General features: G+C 37.5%; 1 protein-coding gene across 5 annotated transcripts in view; it reads left to right on the top strand.

Annotated features, from left to right (window-relative positions):
- LOC124554893 (serine/arginine repetitive matrix protein 2-like) overlaps positions 1 to 20,317 on the top strand; it is a 391,768-nt gene that overhangs the window by 285,101 nt on the left and 86,350 nt on the right. For 4 of the 5 annotated variants that reach the window (XM_047128573.1, XM_047128575.1, XM_047128574.1 and 1 more), the window contains one exon: positions 7,738 to 8,584. The exons of the other annotated variant lie outside the window; for it this stretch is intronic. The gene's annotated coding sequence lies outside the window, so the exon portion shown is untranslated. Of the gene's footprint in view, positions 1 to 7,737; positions 8,585 to 20,317 lie in introns of those variants that run through there. 5 annotated transcript variants of the gene reach the window in all.

The following is a 20,317-nucleotide window of genomic DNA, read 5'->3' as shown; positions in this document are numbered from 1 at the left end:
TTTGCAGACTTATCAGGCTTTCCGGACAATTACTTGCTCCAAGAGCACCATGGTGCATCTTCATTTTTCCTGTTATCCAAAAGCTGTTGTCGGAGACAGGAATACATAATATTCTGCATATTACTCAAGTCACCATCAAATGGTTTATGAAGCACTGCATTGAAGAAGAACCATATAGTAGTTGTTAGAGGCCCTTAACCATGCTTTGAGATTAAATTCCTCATATTGTAATCAGCATATATTCATATGTGCATATACAATTGGAGCATTTAAAAAAAAATGTAGTTTGTGTTTTGGTCTCAGTGCACTAACCTGAAATAACTGGAAATAAATTACTTTCAGTTTGAAACCAAACTGGTGCTCATTTCTTGCCAAATAAATATGTTTGCCACATTGTTTTTGTAAAGTGATTCCTGAACTTCTCACTCAAATTGCCCCATGTGATGACAGCAAGGGAGTATAATGTTCATATAAATTCCATTGTATAAATTTGGTATCACTCCACCTCACCATCATCTATAAACATTATCTGTGTGGTATAACAAAATGAGATGAATTGTTAAGCTGTCCACACTATTTTCTGGAATCATGTAATATCTTTACACTGGTCAGATGTTTTTGTCCAATCAGTATTGTTGTGGCACTAATAGCTGCTCATAGGAAAGTGCTGCATGTTGGTTTCATTAAATTATTTGTTTCCATAACTACTTGTTCTGAAAAATAGCTGTGCTGGCATTTCCAAACCATAGGTAAATTCAGTCAATTTGATAAATTCGTTTACTTTCTTCAAATTTATGTTGCACAGTGTCTAATTTGAATTGTGATCCAAGTGATGGCAACACCTTGGCAGACTTCATGTTCATAAACTTAAGATTAAGTTGGACTTTGTGTTGTTAAATGACAAAACAGCAACTTAATTTAGTTACAAGGCCTTTCTGTCTCAAACTAAAGCACAGAAGACGCTTTATTATTCGAGTGCTAACAATTTTTAAACAGAAGAAGTAAAAATGTCATCTTACAACTGAAATAACACCCAAAATATACCTGTCAAACTCCATACTAAGACATTCGATTATAATTATTTCTTTTTGCACACAAGGAAAATTAACTTTTCTCTTAGCTCTACTGTCAGTTTCCATGTATGGTATTATCCAAAATGAGGAAAAAAATTTTGAACCATATGGTTACATCACATTTGTGTGTGCCTTCCGTACTCCCTCCCCCTTCCACAGCCTATAAGGTTTCTTCCATTACCAATAAAGTTGTCTGTTCTTTAAAAATTCCCATTAAGGAGTAATGCAATTTTGTTTCATGTACATAAAGTTGAGCTCTCTGCAGATTATTGTGTTTATTTTGTGTCATACAGCTAATCAGTTGTTGAAAAAATTTGACCCAGAAGGAAACATTGCTATCTAAATTAAGAGGAAAAGAGGGTCTATTAATTGTGAGAATTTAATTTAATTGTATGTTTCAGATATTTTTATATGTCTTATCTATGAAATTATCCTTGTACATCTTATCCCAGAAATATCTCCACATATTCATGTCTCAATTTTAAGTGACATTTCAAATCTCTTCCATTAATTATTTTCAAAGTCATGTATTTCAGTCTTGGGCTTTTCAAAATTATGAAAGTTTACTGTTACTCTAAGTGAAACAAATTATAAGATACAAATTTTGTCATCGTCCAAACATATGGTGTTGTTGGCAGAAATGAGGAAAGGTAATTACAAACAGGATTTTATTTAGGAAAAAGAAAATATTTTCGTTGTCTTCCCCAGGAATCTTTATCAAACCAAAACACATTCAGTTTGTGAAAAATGTGTAATAAAAATGTTAGAATAACACAATAACGTGTAGAACAGCACCAGTTTGTGTAACCTATGCCTGCCACCTACTGGCATTCTACATTTTCTTGAATTAAGAAACTATTTGCTGGTTTTGAAAATTTCACTTCCAGTGCTAGCAATATCATGTTGACAAACTATGAGTTGTGATTAATGTGCATTAATTTTGTAAAACGTAAATTTGGTTCACTTGCCAGAGATTTCTCTGTGCATTAACTATTGCAGCATAGGGCTTCCAGCTGAAAATATACCGTGTTCTAACTAGTAGCCAAATATCGAAACATGAATATGTAAAAGCTGAATGATATTTATTTAATGTAAAGCTCTCAATTCATAAACTGTGTAGAATTAAAATAAAACTTATACAGAGTCTTCTTAGCACTGTACTCATCATTAGAAAATGTAAACACAGATAATGGTCTTCAAAACTTTGCTTTTAACGTTAGTATGATGTGACTTACATCACTTTACATTAATATTCGTCCCATGATGTTTGTTCATTAGCAGCCAAATATCATTTTTGTCTCATTCGGATGTAAATTTTATCAGTATATGGAACTTATAAATAACTCTCAGTACCAGCATTGGTTAATCATAATGTTTTCTTCTGGTGAATATGACACTTCAAATATTGTGACCCACTAACACCACTAGTTGGCTGGTATCTGAAAAATTATTAAACACTGAACTCTATTACTTGAATTTTGAATAAAAATAACTTTGGTTGCTGTTTATATTCATGTTTTACTATGTTTAATTTTTCCCACAACAGCAACATTAGTTTTTTTCACTCTTCATCGCAAGACTATATTTAAATGAAATTAGAAGGCTAAAATAACATACACTGATGGGGGAAATATTGCAGCACCAAGGAGTTGTGTGACAAAAATAGAAGTTAGTAGATGTCTTTCTGCATCTGAAAGGTGATATCTGTTCAGATTTCAGGCCAATCACATAAGAGTGGCACTAGTAGCACTGCTTTGAGGATGAAAATCAGGTTTGCTTTAAATACACATTGTTACTGTCATAAGTGTTAGTTACATTTGAAATTGGACTTGGTGAGATGATGATAGTCAAGAATGCCTTTAAGGCATCAAAGTCGCCATTATTAACAACTCACTGGGTTTTAACGAAGTCTTGAAATGGGGCTATGAGAAGCTGGATGCTCTTTTTGCAATATTGCAGGAAGACTTGGCAGGATTGTCGCCATTGTACATGATTGCTGGCAGCAATGATCATGGGAGTGTACGGTCACAAGAAGACCAGGCTCCAGATGGCCACATGGCACTACAAAGAGGGAAGACCATCATGCTCGGCGCATGGCTCTGGCACATCATACACATACACACACATCAAAAAAAGTTTTGCATCACCTCTGTTCCGAGAGTTCTGGAACCTGTACAGAAAATTGGAATAGAGATCAACATAAACATCATTTCCACCATTTTTATTGCTCATGAAAACCACACATTGCATGTTATACCACCATACAGTGAGACCTTCAGAGGTGGTGGTCCAGATTGCTGTACACACCAGTACCTCTAATACCCAGTAGCACATCCCCTTGCATTGATGCATGCCTGTATTTGTCGTGGCATACTATCCACAAGTTCATCAAGGCACTGTTGGTCCAGATTGTCCTACTCCTCGATGGTGATTCGGTGTAGATCCCACAGAGTGGTTGGTGGGTCATATCGTCCATAAACAGCCCTTTTCAATCTATCCCAGGCATGTTCGATAGGGTTCATGTCTGGAGAACATGCTGGGCACTCTAGTCGAGCGATGTCGTTATCATTGATGGAAGTCATTCACAAGATGTGTACGATGGGGGTGCGAATTATCGTCTGTGAAGACGAATGCCTCACCGATATGCTTCTGATATGTTTACACTATCTGTCGGAGGATGCCATTCATGTATAATGCAGCTATTACGACACCTTCGATAACCGTCGGCAGTGTACATCGCCCTGACATAATGCCACCCCAAAACAGCAGGGAACCTCCACCCAGCTGCACTCGCTGGACAGTGTGTCTGAGGCATTCTGCCTGACCGGGTTGCCTCCAAACACTTCTCCGACGATTCTCTGGTTGAAAGCATATATGACATTCGTCAGTGAAGAGAACGTGATGCCAATCCTGAGCGGTCCATTCGGCATGTTGTTGGGCCCATCTGTGCCACGCTGCATGTTGTCATGATTGCAAAGATGGACATCAGGAGTGAAGTTGCACATCATGCAGCTTATTGCGCACAGTTTGAGTCATAACACAATGTCCTGTGGCTGCACGAAAAGCATTATTCAACATGGTGGTGCTGCAGTCAGGGTTCCTCCGAGCCATAATCCATAGGTTGCAGTCATCCACTGTAGTAGTAGCCCTTTTGCAGCCTGAGCAAGGCATGTCATCGACAGTTCCTCTCTCTGTATCTCCTCCATGTCCGAACAACATCGCTTTGGTTCACTGTGAGATGTCTGGACACTTCCCTTGTTGAGAACCCCTCCTGTCGCAAAGTAACAATGCGGACGTGATCGAACTGTGGTATTGACCGTCTAGGCATGGTTGAACTACAGACAACACGAGCTGTGTACCTCCTTCCTGGTGGGATGACTGGAACTGATGGGCTATCAGACCCCCTCCATCTAATAGGTGTTGCTCATGCTTGGTTGTTTACATCTTTGGGCAGGTTTAGTGACATCTCTGAACAGTCAAAAGAACTGTGTCTGTGATACAATATCCAAAGTTAACGTCTATCTTCAGAAGTTCTGGGAACCAGGGTGATGCAAAGCTTTTTTTAGTGTGTGTTTCATCTGCAGCAGCAAACTGAGCAGCAGTTGGCACCACAGTGACACAACAGATTGTTACAAATAGGTTACTTCAAGGCAGCCCTGAGCCAGACGCCTTGTTGTGTCCATTTCACTGACCCCCAACCGTCGCCATTTGCAACTTCAGTGGTGTCAAGCAAGAACTCATTGGAGGGTAGGATGGAGGTCTGTTGTGTTGTGTGATGAAAACTAGTTCCGCCTTGGTGCCAATGATAGTCTGTGTGCTAGACACAGTGGCCATATACCTGGCGTTATGGTCTGGGATACTATTTTGTATGACAATAGGAGCATTCCTGTTGTTGTACCATGCACCCTGAATGGAAATTTTTATGTCAGTCTGGTGATTTTACCTATTGTGCTGCTATTCATGAACAGCAGTGCAGTGGGTGTTTTCCAAGTTTTCCAAATGAATAATGCTAGCCCACATACCACTGTTGGAACCCTACATGCCCTATAGTGTGTCAACATGTTGCCTTGGCCTGCTCAATCCCAAGATCTGTCTCCAATTGAGCACCTATGGGAATCATCGCACAACAACTCCAGTATTAACCGTCCCTGTATTGGCCTACCAGGTGCAACAGTCATGGAACTCCATCCCACAAACTGACATCCAGCATCTGACAACACAATGCATACATTCAAGATTCTGGTGGCTACATCAGTTATTAATGTACCAGCATTCAACATTTGCAATAGCTAATCTAGCACTTACATTAACCTGTGATCTTGCAGTGTTAATCACTTAAATATGTTACCTAGACAAATTTATATTGGACATGTCATTACTCTGCACTAATTATTTTTTGGTGTTGCAATTTTTTTCTCTCAGTGTATATGGCACACTCGTAAAGTAAGTTATTTTATATTAATTTACAAATCTGGGATTAATGTATCAAACAGTGAAACAAATAATGATCACTACTCAGCAAATAATGAAAGTACTGAGTGATATATAGTCAGCTAATAAGAACTAGAACAAGATAGGTCAGCTTATAAATTTACATTCCATTCCATGCATGCATGCATGCATGCGCACGCACACATATGTGTGCACTCCCTCTCTCCTCCCCCCCCCCTCACCCCACACACATAAGTTAAATTATCTCACTAGTATGGCCTGACTGTAGTTAGGAAGTGTGTGTTTGTAGCTCGGCAACGTGACTTGCACAGGGACTCAGTGAAGGGAAAGAAAATCAAGGGCAAGGAGAGGTAAGTACAGTAAGGGACTGAGACAGGAATACATTACTAGAGGAGGGGGGGGGGGGGGGGGGGGGGGGAGCTCAGCTCAGGTGCACGGAGGAGTTTAAATGGGAGGGAAGGGGCAGGGGCAGGTTAGAATAATGGGAGAGGAAGATCACTAAGAGAATAGTGTTCGGAAAAATTCATAGATTCAAGTGGTGTTGCCCGACCCACCAGACTTACAGAATATCATGATCTGTAGTTGTGCCATTCATACTTCCAACCTCTTGTAAATTGGGTCATATTTAAGACTTGCGTGCAAGACCTGTCCTGTGCACCCACTCAGCACGTCCTGTTCACCCACTCAGCACGACCTGTTGTTGCCCTACCACAGGGCTATTTTTCCTCATCAGATGCAGAGCACAAAAGCTGTCATACAACAACTGATGGAACAACTAAAGAATAACCTTTAAAGTGAGAATAACTGTCAGTGAACTCTCCATAAGTATCAATAGCCACCATCAAACTCTGACCAGGGGCGAGATCAACTACCTATTGGCAGAGCATGCAGCCGAGCTCAACTTTGTCAACTTCAAAGGCTGTTTCACCAACTGTGGCATGTTTCTCCCTTGCCTGCACATGGACAGGCTCTCTGGGGTTCCAAATTGCTATCCCTTCTTGTTGTTGTTCTTCCATCTGTAACTGCATCTACAAACATATTCCACAAGCAACTGTATGGCATATGGCAAAGGGTACCATGTGCCACTATTAACCATTTCCTTTCCTGTTCCACTTGCAAATGGAGTGAGGGAAAAATGATTGTGTGCCTCCAAAGGAGCCCTAATTTCTCTTACCTTGTCTATGTGGTCCATAGATGAAGTATATCGTTCTACAGTTCAGCTGCAAATCCGTGTTGTCTAAACTTTCTCAACAATGTTTTGTGAAAAAATGTTGTCTTCTCTCCAAGGATTTCCTTTTAAGATCATGAAGCGTCTCCATAACACTCGAAGGTTGATTGAATGTACTGATGATAAGTGTAGCAGCATGCTTCTGAGTTGCTTCAATGGCTTCCTGTAATCTGGCATGGTGGGGATCCCAGACACTCAACCAGTATCTGAGAAAGGGCTATGCAAGTGTTGTGTGAGTGGTCTCCTTTGTAGGTGAACTGCACTTTCCTAAAACTCTCCCAATAAACTGTTGACCATTCTCCTTCCCTTCAGTAACACTGTCCTTACATGCTCATTGCATTGCATATCGCTCTAAAATGTTACGTTTAGATATACCTCTTAAAATTTGTACTTCATTAATATGACAATTGAAAAGATTTCATCCCCACATTTGAAGAAGTGATGCATCTACAGCTTCTGCAACTGGTAAATATGAAGGTATTAATAAATTTATTACGTCATATGAATAATACGATACCATTAACCTATTATGTAAAGATTTAGGAACAAATCAAAAATACATATCGTCATTGACATGCATAGAGTAGATACAAGTCTCTTGATGAGAAATTGTTTAATTTTCTTCATTGTTATATGTATGCTTCATGTCTAATCTCATTAGACTTGAGTTTCAAGAAATTCTGTTCATCTGCAAAGATTTGGATACAGCAGCAGAAAATTGCTTGCATATTTTGTCATAATGTGAAAGGAATTCCTATGAATGATACAATGTCTTTGTAGACTATTTCAATTTGGTCCCTTCCGTAATTTATAGAAATAAGAGGAAAAACTGTTCAGCACTGAAAATGTGCTTCTATTACATTCTCAGTACTAAAATCATGCCCATTAGCAAAACTACTACATGCATGTCACACACAATTTGAATATAAATACTGATTGTGATTAATAGCCATCAATGTTACTAAAAATTTCATTTCCTTACAGGCTTTTACCAAATACTCTTCATTGTAGTATTGGCATGGCCAACATAAAGGACCTGTTGGTATTGAGTCGCAAAATCAGAAAAGTCTTTTTTTATCTTTTTCCTTGTAATGTAATTTAATTAGAACCTAGTTTGTTAATTACACCCAGATTTCTTTTATATTTTATCATAAATATGTTCTATATACTAGAATTTTTCATATATTGTATTTCTCCAAACTGTACAAAGCACTATCAGAAGTCTATGCATAAAAACTGCTGTGTATAATTTAGTATAATGTTAAATTTTGTTAGCATTATAGGTACTAATTAAATATTAACCTTTTATATTTAACAAAATTTTAGAGGTATCTAAAACAGTTTTTAATTAATCAGTGAATGAATTATTTATGTCTCATATTTTAACTTCTTTTAGTATCATAGACACTTGGTTAACGAAAGAGTTTTTATATGTGACAACAACCATTAAAGTGTATAGTAAATATGTTTTAACTTTGACAAAATGTATATGAGACAATTTGTTAATTTTTGTTAGTATTGTCAGCACTTAGTTGAAAATGAATATCTTATATATGACACAATTTTTAATTGGATGTAAATTCCTTTTTATTTGTGACAAATTATTTATGCTTCATATTTTTAATGTGTTAGTCAAAGGCACCTAGTTGTTTATGCATTTTTGTATATGATATTTTAAGTAAAATGGTTTTTAATTTCTCGACAACTCAGTTATTTGTGGTATTTATGGTGCATAATGTAATGGGATGTTGTATTAGATTTAAAAGGAGGACTAAAATAAATATAAATAGATAATACATGTACTGCAATAAAGATAACTTAACCTTTTTAATTCCCTTTATTTGTGAAGTGTGCACATTCACAATATGTAGGAACTCAGTTTCATGATTGCTCTATACCATAATGAAATAATGCAATGGAAAATCCAGGACGGAATTTTGACAGTATTATGAAAGTCAGAGATTGCATCTCACCATGTAGAGGAGACACTGAGTTGCAGCCAGGTACAACAAAAAGACCACTATACATTTAAGCTTTTGGTTTAAAGGCCTTCTTCTAAAGTTGAAAACCCACACACATTCACACAAGCACAAAACACACACACACACACACACACACACACACACACACACACACACACACACACACACATCTATATGAGACTGATATCTCTATCCTCTGAGTCCGGCCTCAGCAGCCAGAGACAGTGGTCATGTGTGTGTGAGTTGTGCTTTGTGTGTGTGTGTGTGTGTGTGTGTGTGTGTGTGTGTGTGTGTTTGTGTGTGTGTGTGTTTTCTACTTTAGAAGAAGGTCTTTTGGTTGAAAGCTTAAAAGTATAGCAGTATTTTTGTCGTGCCTGTCTGCGACTCAATAAACAGTTGTGTGTAGAGTAACTTTATTATCCTATCATCAGCATACACATACAGACACAACTATTATTCAGTTTACTGACATGACTGTTTGTAATATCAGAAGTCTTTCTTTTAGAACATATTTTTATTTTGATTTGATTTGCATACAGTTTTTAATACATTGCCAGACTGCAAACTATTTGTAGAAATGGTTCTTGGACAAGACGCCTGATGATGATGTGGAATTCTCACAATATTTCATCGACGCAACTGACCAACGTCTCCAGATACAGCAAATTCACTGATGAGCTGTGACTAGTGAAAGAAAACTTCTTAGAGTAGCACATATAGGAGGCATTAGTCACAGGTCAGCAGTGTGTTCAACGCATCTGAAGGTGTTGGTCATTTGGGCCAATGAAATCCTGTGGGAATTTCACAAGGACATCAGATGTCCCGCCCAAGAACCATTTCTAGACCTAATCTGTTAGGAAAGCCTCAAGCAACACATACAAACAATTTTGTTCACAAAAAGATTAATCAAAAGTTCCTGCCTATCAGTTTTTCATATATTGTATAAGATGTACTGCTCCCACTTCCTTTTTTCATGGCCACTTCACTGTATTTCCTCGCAGCTGACAGCTGACCTGCAGAGGTTAGTGTAATGTGCTCCTCATAACTGAAAGTTGAACTTTGAAGTACTTAAAACATTCAGTTTTTTTTTTTTTTTTTTTCAATCTGTTTCTCATGTTTGCGTAGTATTTGAAAGAATGCCTTCTTAATATGCTCCATTCAAGGTGAAGAATTGAGTAGGTAGTTTGTGAAACAGAACTCTGCCCAAATGTACTGATGCATGACAAATCTTTGGCATGACATGAAAAACATTGATAACTTCAGATTTTCACAGTTTCTATAGAGTTTTACTGGTGCAATTTGTAGAGAATAGTTTTGGAAAAAATTGAAATCCTAGTAAAGTGTAACTTAATTTATTTTCTTTTGTTCCATAGATCAAGGCAGGCAGTGTCATGTTAAAAGATCTATTGTTGGAAGTCTTATTGTGATTGACTTATGTTACAGCATTGCAAAAATTTTACTGTGGTTCCCTAAATCATTTAGAGTAAATATGAGCTGGATTGTGGCAAGTTACCCCATCAATGCTTTTCAAATATGTGCAACTCTTGTAAGACCCGTGCATCAACTGGATGTCAAAACTCAACCCAGAAGGTATTTCTTCACCTTGAATTGTACTGAAAGTCATTAATATAAATAATAAATTATTTAATGAAAGGCATTTTGAAAAACACCATACTCTATACCAATAAAATTTATTTACCCTATTGGTGCACAACTGGTTTCAACCTTCTTGGTCATTTTCGAGTACCTAAGGGAAAGAACCATGAATACAAAAGTTTGTTTTAGCTATTGCATGGGAAAAATAACAAATATATCAAATTACTCACAGAATAGAGGACAGTTACATTACAACCCACCAAGTGTGTTCCGTGTATTCATATATTTAAACAATTGTCAAATAATTCACATCTGAAATCATATTAACATACAATTATATGAAATGGTCATACACATCATAATTTGTAACATTGTCTGTATGTGACACATGAAAACAGGCAAAGTTCATGTCTGGCAGTAGAATCAATAAAATGTTTGTGAAATTACTACCAATGTGCCATAAGAGTTGAAAAGCACATGGTCCAATGATGTTAAATCTTTCTGTGTTATTTTTATGTTAAAGCCACAGCTGTAAACTCTGTTTGTGTCAAAAACAACTGCTCCCTGAATCCACAAAGATATCGTATAGATTCAAAGGTGCTAGTCTGTATGTATACAAATATACATTAGCTGCACCTTAATCTCATAATTACATTTCAGTTTCAAGCCACAGAACATATACTGTGAATGTGAGTGTAGTATACACCAGTATACAGTCCAAAAACTTGTAAATATAAAAGAAAAGGAAAACTTAAGCAATGGAACCAACAACTAATATACATTGTTAAAATGCATGTAGTAAATGAAAACCATATGTAACCAGTGGAAAACCAAATCAAAAATACATCATTAAAATACATTTAGTAGTGAAAACCTGTACTTTCAAACAAGTGGCTATAACACTGTACAGGTGGGTTGTAGTAAGAGGGACCACGTAGGTAAAGGGGGAGGGGGGCAGGGTTGGAACAAGCGGTGAGGCTCAATAACAATTAAGGTGAATATAATGAGTTAGTGGGAGAGTTGGGGGAATAAAAGAGAAGGGTGAGGAGCAGAAAAGAACAATGATAACTGAGGTGCATGTACAGGCGAAAAGGGGGCCTGGGGGAGTTTGACTAAAACCGAAAGTAGGCAGGCAGCAGCATAAAAGAGACAACCCCAAGAGGTGGATTGTAGATGTAAGGCAGAATAAATCTGAAAACTACCAAGACTATGCTACGGGATAGAAAGAGAGGTGACAGTAGTTGGGTTCCAGGGAATTGACTATGAAATACACAGTGATCAGCCAGAATATTACAACCACCTGCCTAATAGCTGGTATGTCCACCTTTGTCACAAATAACAGCAACAGCGTGTTGTGGCATGGTAGCAATGAGGCCTTGGTAGGTTGCTGGAGGGAGATGGTACAACATCTGCACACACACAAGTCACCTAATTCCTGTAAATTCTGGGGAGGGTGTAGATGAGCTCTGATGCCACACTCAGTCACATCCTGCATGTGTTTGATGGGTTTCAGATCTGACAAGTTGGGGCCAGCACATCAGTTAGAATTCGCCACTGTGTTCCTCGAATCACTCCACCACACTCCTATCCTTGTGACATGGCACATTATCTTGTTGAAAAATGCCTCTGTCATCGGGAAACATGATAATCATGAAGGGGTGTATGTGGTCTGCAACCAGTGTACAATATTCCTCAGACATCATGGTGCCTAGAACGAACTCCACTGGACCCATGGATATCCACATGAATGTTCCCCAGAGCATAATGGAGGCTGCCACAAGCTTGTCTCAGTCTCTCAATACAGGTGTCGAGAAGCTGTACCCTGGAAGATGAATTTGTGCCATCTCATCTGCATGATGAAGAAGGTATTGGGATTCATCAGTCGATGCAATGCTCTGCCACTGCATCAAGGTCCAGTGCCAATGGTCACTTGCCATTTCAGTCGCTGTTGCCGATGTTGTGGTGTTAACATTGACACATGCATGGTTCATTGGCTGCATAGGCCCATTGTTAGTGGTGTTTGATGCACTGTGTGTTCAGATACACTCATACTCTGCCCAGCATTAAAGTCTGATGTTAGTTCAGCCACAGTTTGCTGCCTATCCTGTTTTACCAGTATGCCCAGCCTACGACATCCAACATTTGTAACGAGGGGTGACCTCCCAATCCCATGATGTCTGGACGTGGTTTCACCACACATTGAAGAAACTCACCACAGCACTCCTTGAACACCTGACAAAGTCGTGCAGTTTCCAAAATGCTTGTGCCGAGCCTCCGGGCCATCACAATCTGCCCTTGGTCTAACTCAGATAGACTGCATGCCTTCTCCATTCTATACATGGACACCATGCTCACTCATGTGTATGTCTGACTATCATTCATTCCTCACCAGGTGACACTACTGTCGCCTGGACAGGTTTATATTGATAGTAGGTCAGTGGTCATGATGTTTTGGCTGATCAGTGTACACAGGACAAAACAATGTAAAGAGAGCAGAGGGTGTACAGTATAATGTTAAGTCAAGTGTACAATAATTAATTATTGTATATTACATTATGACTCTGTATATGCTTAAAGAACTTTTCATATATATTTATATGTATTACAAATGCAGTCCATCTGTGAAAATTATATAAATATACTGCATATGCTTAAAAGAAAAATGTGTACATATTTACATAAAAACTACACAATCTGTCTCTAATTGTCATGCCTTGTATTCCCGTAACTGCTTCCTTTTGTATTGTGTTTTAGTCAAAAATTATACAGTGGAGCTAGAGTTTATATATGGTGTACTCTGAAAATATCCATTGCTATAAACCACAAATTGAATGAAACAAAACTCTAAATTTAAAAGCTACTTGTTGATTGTTGCAAAATCTATCTAAAAATGGTGAACTATATGTTATATGTACGTGTGTAATTGAACAAATAAATGTGACTACCATAGGTGCGTGCAAATGCAGTTTCTTATGCATGCAGGTGAAACTTACAGCAACCTATATGTACCGTTTGCGTCAGAAAAAATAAGGTGGAGGGGGAAAAGAGGACATGACACAAACATGTATTTACAGCTCTACTTGATGCAAAGCCATATGACATTCATTGGGTAAAACATAAAAGTAAGTCAAAAAAAAAAAAGGCAAAGGTCCTGAGTTCAAGCGTCGGGGCACACTGTTTTAATCTGCCAGGAAGTTTAATATCGGTGCACATTCTGCTGCGGCGTGCAGATTTCATTCTGAACTCAGAACAAGTTTGATGTTAACAAACATAATAAATTATCACATGTTGACAGTTCTTATCTGTGATGTGTTTCTATCTCCTAACATGCAAAAAACATATGTGTGTGGTCTGTAATAAACTTGTTAGCGGAGTTTTGAGCAGTCAGAGAATCTTACAACTAAAATAAATTACAATCTGACAAAGCTGTCTAGATCAACTGGAACATGAAGAAGAAGACATCACAGCAAGGACTTAGACATTTTCTCCTGTTTGTTGATATGCATAGGGAATGGGTTTGATGCAGTGAAACACAGCCCCTCCTGTTTGCCATTTTTTTTTCCTTTTTTTTAAATGTTGTGCGTACACTGTGAGTGCTACATGTTTGTAATAGGTAGTATGTGTATAATCCCATCACATGAGCAGAATCCTCCGAGGCTGCAGCTGTATCTTCAGCATTATTTGTGGGTGCATATTGCCCTGTCCCAAATTTTTGTGCATTATGTTGTAAACAACCCACTGGTATTATCTTCATTCGTCTACTTCATCATTTGGATCACTTAGAGCTATTTTCACAACCATTTGTAAACTGATACTTCAGTTATCAAATTTGCCGTATCCAATTTATGCTGCAATCTATCATTGATCCAAAAAATGTACCGAAACAAGTACAGGCAGTTATCTGTACTTGTAAGATATATTTTAAATGTTGGACCAGTGTTCTACATTTTAAAATATATATATATATTATTCCTTCTGTTTTGAGTACTTTTGAATCACCCTCTTTCAGAGGCTTGCAGCAAGATGAACAACTAATGTCAAAAATTCCAGAATCTAATTAATCAGATTTCTTCTGGCATAAGTATTGTTTTATGGCATCTTCTTCATTGCATGTCTTTTTATGAGTCACTGCATCTCTGTTGCTTTTTTGAAACAATAACAGATGTGATGGTATTGTTTATTTCCTTGTTTTCACATCATAATATACAACACAAAAATAATGTACCCAATGGACAAGGGTTTCATTTCATAATGCCCTAATTTCATTGTTTTGTAGAGTCCAAGCAGATAATGCATTTCACACATATAACTAATAGAGGTCTACAGTTTGTTTCCCCAAGACCAATTGTACCACTTCAACATGAGTTACTTTGATTCCAAGAATGGTGCCCAGTCTCCACTCCAACATTTCTGGAATAGTGACCTTGATGGAATACTTTAATGGCATGAATAAATTTTTTTGTAAGCCCCAGAAGAAAAAAAGCAACAGGCATGTTTGGCTGAAATATGTTGGCCACAGAAGGGGTTCCTCCTCATCTCAACCACTGTCATCAGTAAGTTCCATCTATACCTCCCATTATTTCCACGTACAAAATGCGGTGGAGCAACATCCCATTGAAACCAGATGTGGAGTTACAGATCTACGAGCTTCAAAATGTGTTCATTCATCATTTCTAATTGTAAGTATACTGGTGTTATGCTGATCTTCTCTGAGAAACCTGATGATCAGATTATGCGTCAATTTACACCAGACATTAACTTTTGGGCTGATCTGCATGTGTTCCTAAATATCACTTGGAAATTGTATGCATTAAATGATTCTGAAATGTGGTCTGTAACCTCACCAGGGAACTTAATTTTTCCCAGAAAATCATTATTTCTGTCAATATGTCACATGCAATGTTGTGATGCTGTGGCGTATCTGTTGGTAGCAGCTACTGTCTTGAGTAGTTTTTTGCGTACTGTCTCCCTGTTAAAAAAAAAAAAAAAAAAAAAAAAATTATATAATTATGTTAGGCATCTGAGGTTCCTGTGCAGAATTTTAAATCCTCTACCTGCTTATTAGAAATTTCCACCTCTCTGTATGTTCTAGCTTCATTTCCAATCAGTTGAAACTTTCTGTTATGTGTTTGTGCCTTTGGGATTTGGTGCTGGTTTGTGATGCAATTAAATTTCTTTTGCACCGTAACGATGAGACAAACCATGGCATACTACAACGTATTATACAGGGTTTCTTGTTGTACATCATATTTTATGTGTTGAGGAGATGGATAAGGCCAGAGCATAAACAACTTATAAGAAGCAAAGAAATCGTCTCACAGGGCTGCTAAGGGCAAAGTAGGAAAAACCCCAATTTTCAATGGTTTGGATTTGGTGAGGGCAGTGCATGCATGAAAATACCAATATGCTGCCTTGAAATCACTATCAGACTAAGGAAGAGAAAGATCTGACTGAGTCCCAGCCAGTGATGAAGTTCCTTCTCTCCATTCTGTGATATATGATCGTACCATTGGACCGAACGTCTTATTCCTGCCAACAATGCACTTAGTCACCTTTATATATTCTATGATAATGTATCATTACCATGTCCATCTTGATCTACAATTGTATCAGAAAGCAAAATGACGTACTGTGGAATTAGACTGCTTATATATTTTCCTTTGGAACAAATGACAGCTCTTTTTGAGTTTTGAAGACTGCTGATGGTACCACAAATCTAATGAGGTCACATTTCTTCAATTCTTATACCCAAGTGTCGGCACAACTATCAGCTGCCATTGCAGCTCATGGGTTTTTTTTTTTTTGTTTTTTTTTCCCCAAGAATATTGTATTGCCCTGCCAGTTGCTCCTTATGTCACTGAATGAACTGTTGTGGGACAGATCAGAATTCACAACTTTGCATAGAGGTGTTTGAGATTCTGTTTTTTTTATATATCTAAATGTAAGCCCAGTTGTATCTCTGCATGTATCTACACAAAAATCCTTTTTCTGTGTAGCAACTGCTACATCATTGTTTAGCACATTTTGGACAGAACATTTTACTGAAATAACATTATTATTATTCCCATTTAAAGAGAGCGTTTGAACTTGAATTCCTTTATATTGATTGTTTATGTTTTTTCTGAGCCCAAATTTTCTTCATGTGTTCACTGTGTTGTTTCTTTCGCTCCGCTGTCCGTTTGCATCCTGGTCTCTTCTGTGTTGTGGTGTCAAATTTATGTTTTTTTGATGATGTTCCTGAATTCAGTTCTATTTTCTGCATCGTTTACTGTTATGTGTGATTGTCTGAGGTCCTCTTCAACTTCTTTTATCCATTTTGTTTTTCCCCTGCCTGATTCGATGACTTTAAGAATTCGCTTTGAAATTCTGTTTTCACTCATCCTGTGGATATGTCCATAGAACTGCATTCTTCTTTTCCTTATTGTATCCGTAATCTTGTCTGTGTATTTATATAATTCTGATGTTGGTCTCTTCTTCCAGATTCCTTGCTCTTGTATTGGGCCAAAAATTTTCCTGAGAATTTTCCTTTCTTGTTTCTCTATTTCTTTGATTTTAGTTTGCCCACCTATTTGTGTTGTTTCAGATGCATACAGTGCCTCCGGAATTTCGACAGTGTTGTAGTGCCTCAATTTTGCATTAACGGATATGGACTTTTTGTTATAATAGTTCCACGTGAGTTTATATGCTTTCTGTAGTTTTTTTATTCTTTCCGCATTGGCCTTTAGGTTGATCCCTGATGGCTGGATGATTTTTCCCAGGTACTTAAAATCTGGTACTTGTACGATTTTGTCGTGGGTTGTCACAATAGGCAATTTGTCTTGTGGCGCTCTTTCTGTGTACTGGGTTTTCTCATACAAAATTTGCATGCCAGTTCTTTGTGCAGTTTCGTGTAACTTCTCTATGGCGTTAGTGGATTCTTTTCTATTACTTGTGAGGATTGCAAGGTCATCTGCAAAAGCTAAACACTTCACATTGAATCTATTATCTTTTCCAATGCCAATTTGGATTCCTTTGACTTCTTTTTCCCATGTCCTGATAATTTTTTCAAGAATGATATTAAAGAGTAATGGTGAAAGTCTGTCACCCTGTCGCACCCCAGTTTGGATTTCAAATGGTTCAAAGATATCCCCCATAAATTTAACCTTGTAGACTCTGTCAGTTAATGTTTGCCAAATGATTGCTCTTGTCTTTCTGTCAATGCTGAATTCTTCCAGCACGTTGCAGAGCGCCACTCTGTCTATTGAGTCGTAGGCCTTTTTAAAATCTACAAAAGTGACCACATTATTATTATTATTATTAGCTGTTTTCCAATTACATTTTTCCCTGTGGCTCATCCTGGTTGTACAGTTTCCTAAGGTATTGTACAAGCATTTGACATTTGAGTCTCATCTTTATCTACAATAGTGATGGAAGCTGAATAAATGAATTAAAATTTGTGCCATGGCCGGGACCTGAACACGGGCCTTCTTGTTTACTAGGCGGGAATGCTGCAGTGGTGTAATGGTCAGCATTCCTGCCTAGTAAGCAAGAAGACCCAGGTTCAGGTCCTGCTGTGGCACAAATTTTAATTCATTTATTCAGCTTCCATCATTATTCAAGTATGTTGTTACATACATTTATCTTTTCACTCCCATATGAAATACTCCGCAAGGATAATGTTATATTTTATTTGTACATGTTTTTGTAGACTTTTTTGTACCAGTGTGTCACATTATCTTGCAGCAGTAAGTGTCCAATCACTTCTGATTTATTCTCTAAGTTTTAACGTTTATTTGTCCTGTTGATACTTATTTATTCCAGAGGATCACCACCAGCTAATCACATAAGTACAGGTAATGAACAAAATATTAAAGAATTCAAATTGGAATATTAAAATACGCAAATATCTGTGTTCCAATGAATTCATCTCTCTACTAATGTGTTGACATTTTTTCTGTAAAGTGTCTTCAACATCAATCAAAAAATTCCATGATAATGAGTTACCCATTTTCAAAGGAACAGTATAGGAATTATAAGTACTTTTGGCTTTGGTAATGCAGATTGTGTGTTTTAATAAATTGAATTTCTTTGTGGTTTTGCCATGATATATTAGATAAATACAATATTTTGAGTTTTATGCTGTATACATAATAAAGACTCACAATATTGAACATTCCTGAAAGGGACCAACAGTCAAAAACAAGAACATTGTTTTTAATATGAGATACAAATGTAACACAGAGTCCTCACATCATTTACGTACCATATAATATATGTATTACCACAAAGTTATTTTGCGATATAAGTCTTTGTTTTAGAATAGCTAATAGACAGTAGTATGTTAAATGAAGTTGTTAATTTGAGTATCATCTCCTTGAATTTTATAAGTCATTCGTATAACTATTACTTAAAAAAATAAATCTGATGTGGCCCTAGCCTTCTGAAAAACTTTCAGTTTGACGCCACTTTGGCAGCTTGCATATCAGTTCTGCAGCTTGTTCTTCCAGCTGTGTCTAATTTAGCCTCAACGCTGTGCAGACCCTATTTCAGAGCTTTTCACCACAGAAAAATACGAAGTGGTCACCAGAATCAACAGCCCTTTGCATCCATATCCATCGATGTTATCTACAACTAAACAATGGTGGTAACCATATGATTTTTGTGTGTGTTTCTCTATGAACCTGCTTTTCTTTCATTGCAGTTTTCAAGCTGTACAAAATTGTAGTGTTGAGGTGTATTACTGTAAAATAATATATTCTGTGCCTAGTTCTTTTTCTAATTTTTCTTGGTCAACAGTGTGGTTAAAAGGCCAATTTGCCTATCCTGATTTTCATTTTCTATGATTTTCCTAAATCAAGTAAGTGAATATTCAGGATCAAATGGCTCTGAGCACTATGGGACTCAACTGCTGAGGTCATTAGTCCCCTAGAGCTTAGAACTAGTTAAACCTAACTAACCTAAGGACATCACAAACATCCATGCCCGAGGCAGGATTCGAACCTGCGACCGTAGCGGTCTTGCGGTTCCAGACTGCAGCGCCTTTAACCGCACGGCCACTTCGGCCGGCAATTCAGGATCATTCCTTCAAAGTATGGTCTAGTTAATTTCGCTTTCACATACATTTACACCTGATATTTTGTTACATTTCCTTTTATCATTATGTCTGTGAAACATTTTAAGTTTTTTCTTTCCCACCGAATTTGGTAAGAGATTGTGTAAGAAGGAAAGAAACTTGTAATACTACATTGTTGTCTGTCTAGGTGAATATATTAGTGGCTCATTATAGAAAAAGAGTGTATGCACTTGCTGTGGGAGAAGTATTTGTGTGAGTATAGTGGAAGTGCATTAACATGTAAAAACCTATGAAAGATGCAGTTTGGTAGTTCTCTATTCCCTAAGTTCATTTTACCAGAGATCTGCAACCAGCTTCAGAGCTAAAAATATTGAGTGTTACACAGAAATACATCACAAGCACAATAAAGTGGATGTTTTGCTCCTCAGAATGTTGTTCAATTTGTAAAGGCTGAACCGGAATAGATGTGCTAACCAAGGGTGCTGTACTCTTGTAATAGCTTTAGTCAGTTCAGTTCAAATTTATATACTTCATAGATGTAAGGACTGCAGCAGCGGCAATGTAATGTTTATTTAAAAGTTCGTCATGCATATTTATCAGAATATTACAGAAGCCATTCTGTGTTGTTTGAAACACATGTTTTGAATGTTTAAACAGTTTGCATTCAAACATTTTGGTAATGCCATGCTCCATATAAATTAATGTATCAGTTACCCTTCAGGATGTTTTAATTAGTACAGTGTATGTTACATTACTGAACTGAGCACAAAACATAAATTTTATTTTGCACAGTGTTTTGTACTGGAAGTTGTGCGTGTGTGTGTGTGTGTGTGTGTGTGTGTGTGTGTGTGTGTGTGTGTGTGTGTGGAAGGTGCCCATAGTCACGCGGAATGCTGCACCAAGGTGCCCATAGTTGCGCGGAGTGCCGCACCAT

The sequence above is a fragment of the Schistocerca americana genome, chromosome X, assembly GCF_021461395.2.
Source record: "Schistocerca americana isolate TAMUIC-IGC-003095 chromosome X, iqSchAmer2.1, whole genome shotgun sequence".
Classification (NCBI taxonomy): domain Eukaryota; kingdom Metazoa; phylum Arthropoda; class Insecta; order Orthoptera; family Acrididae; genus Schistocerca; species Schistocerca americana.
This window is presented reverse-complemented; position numbering and strand designations above follow the sequence as displayed.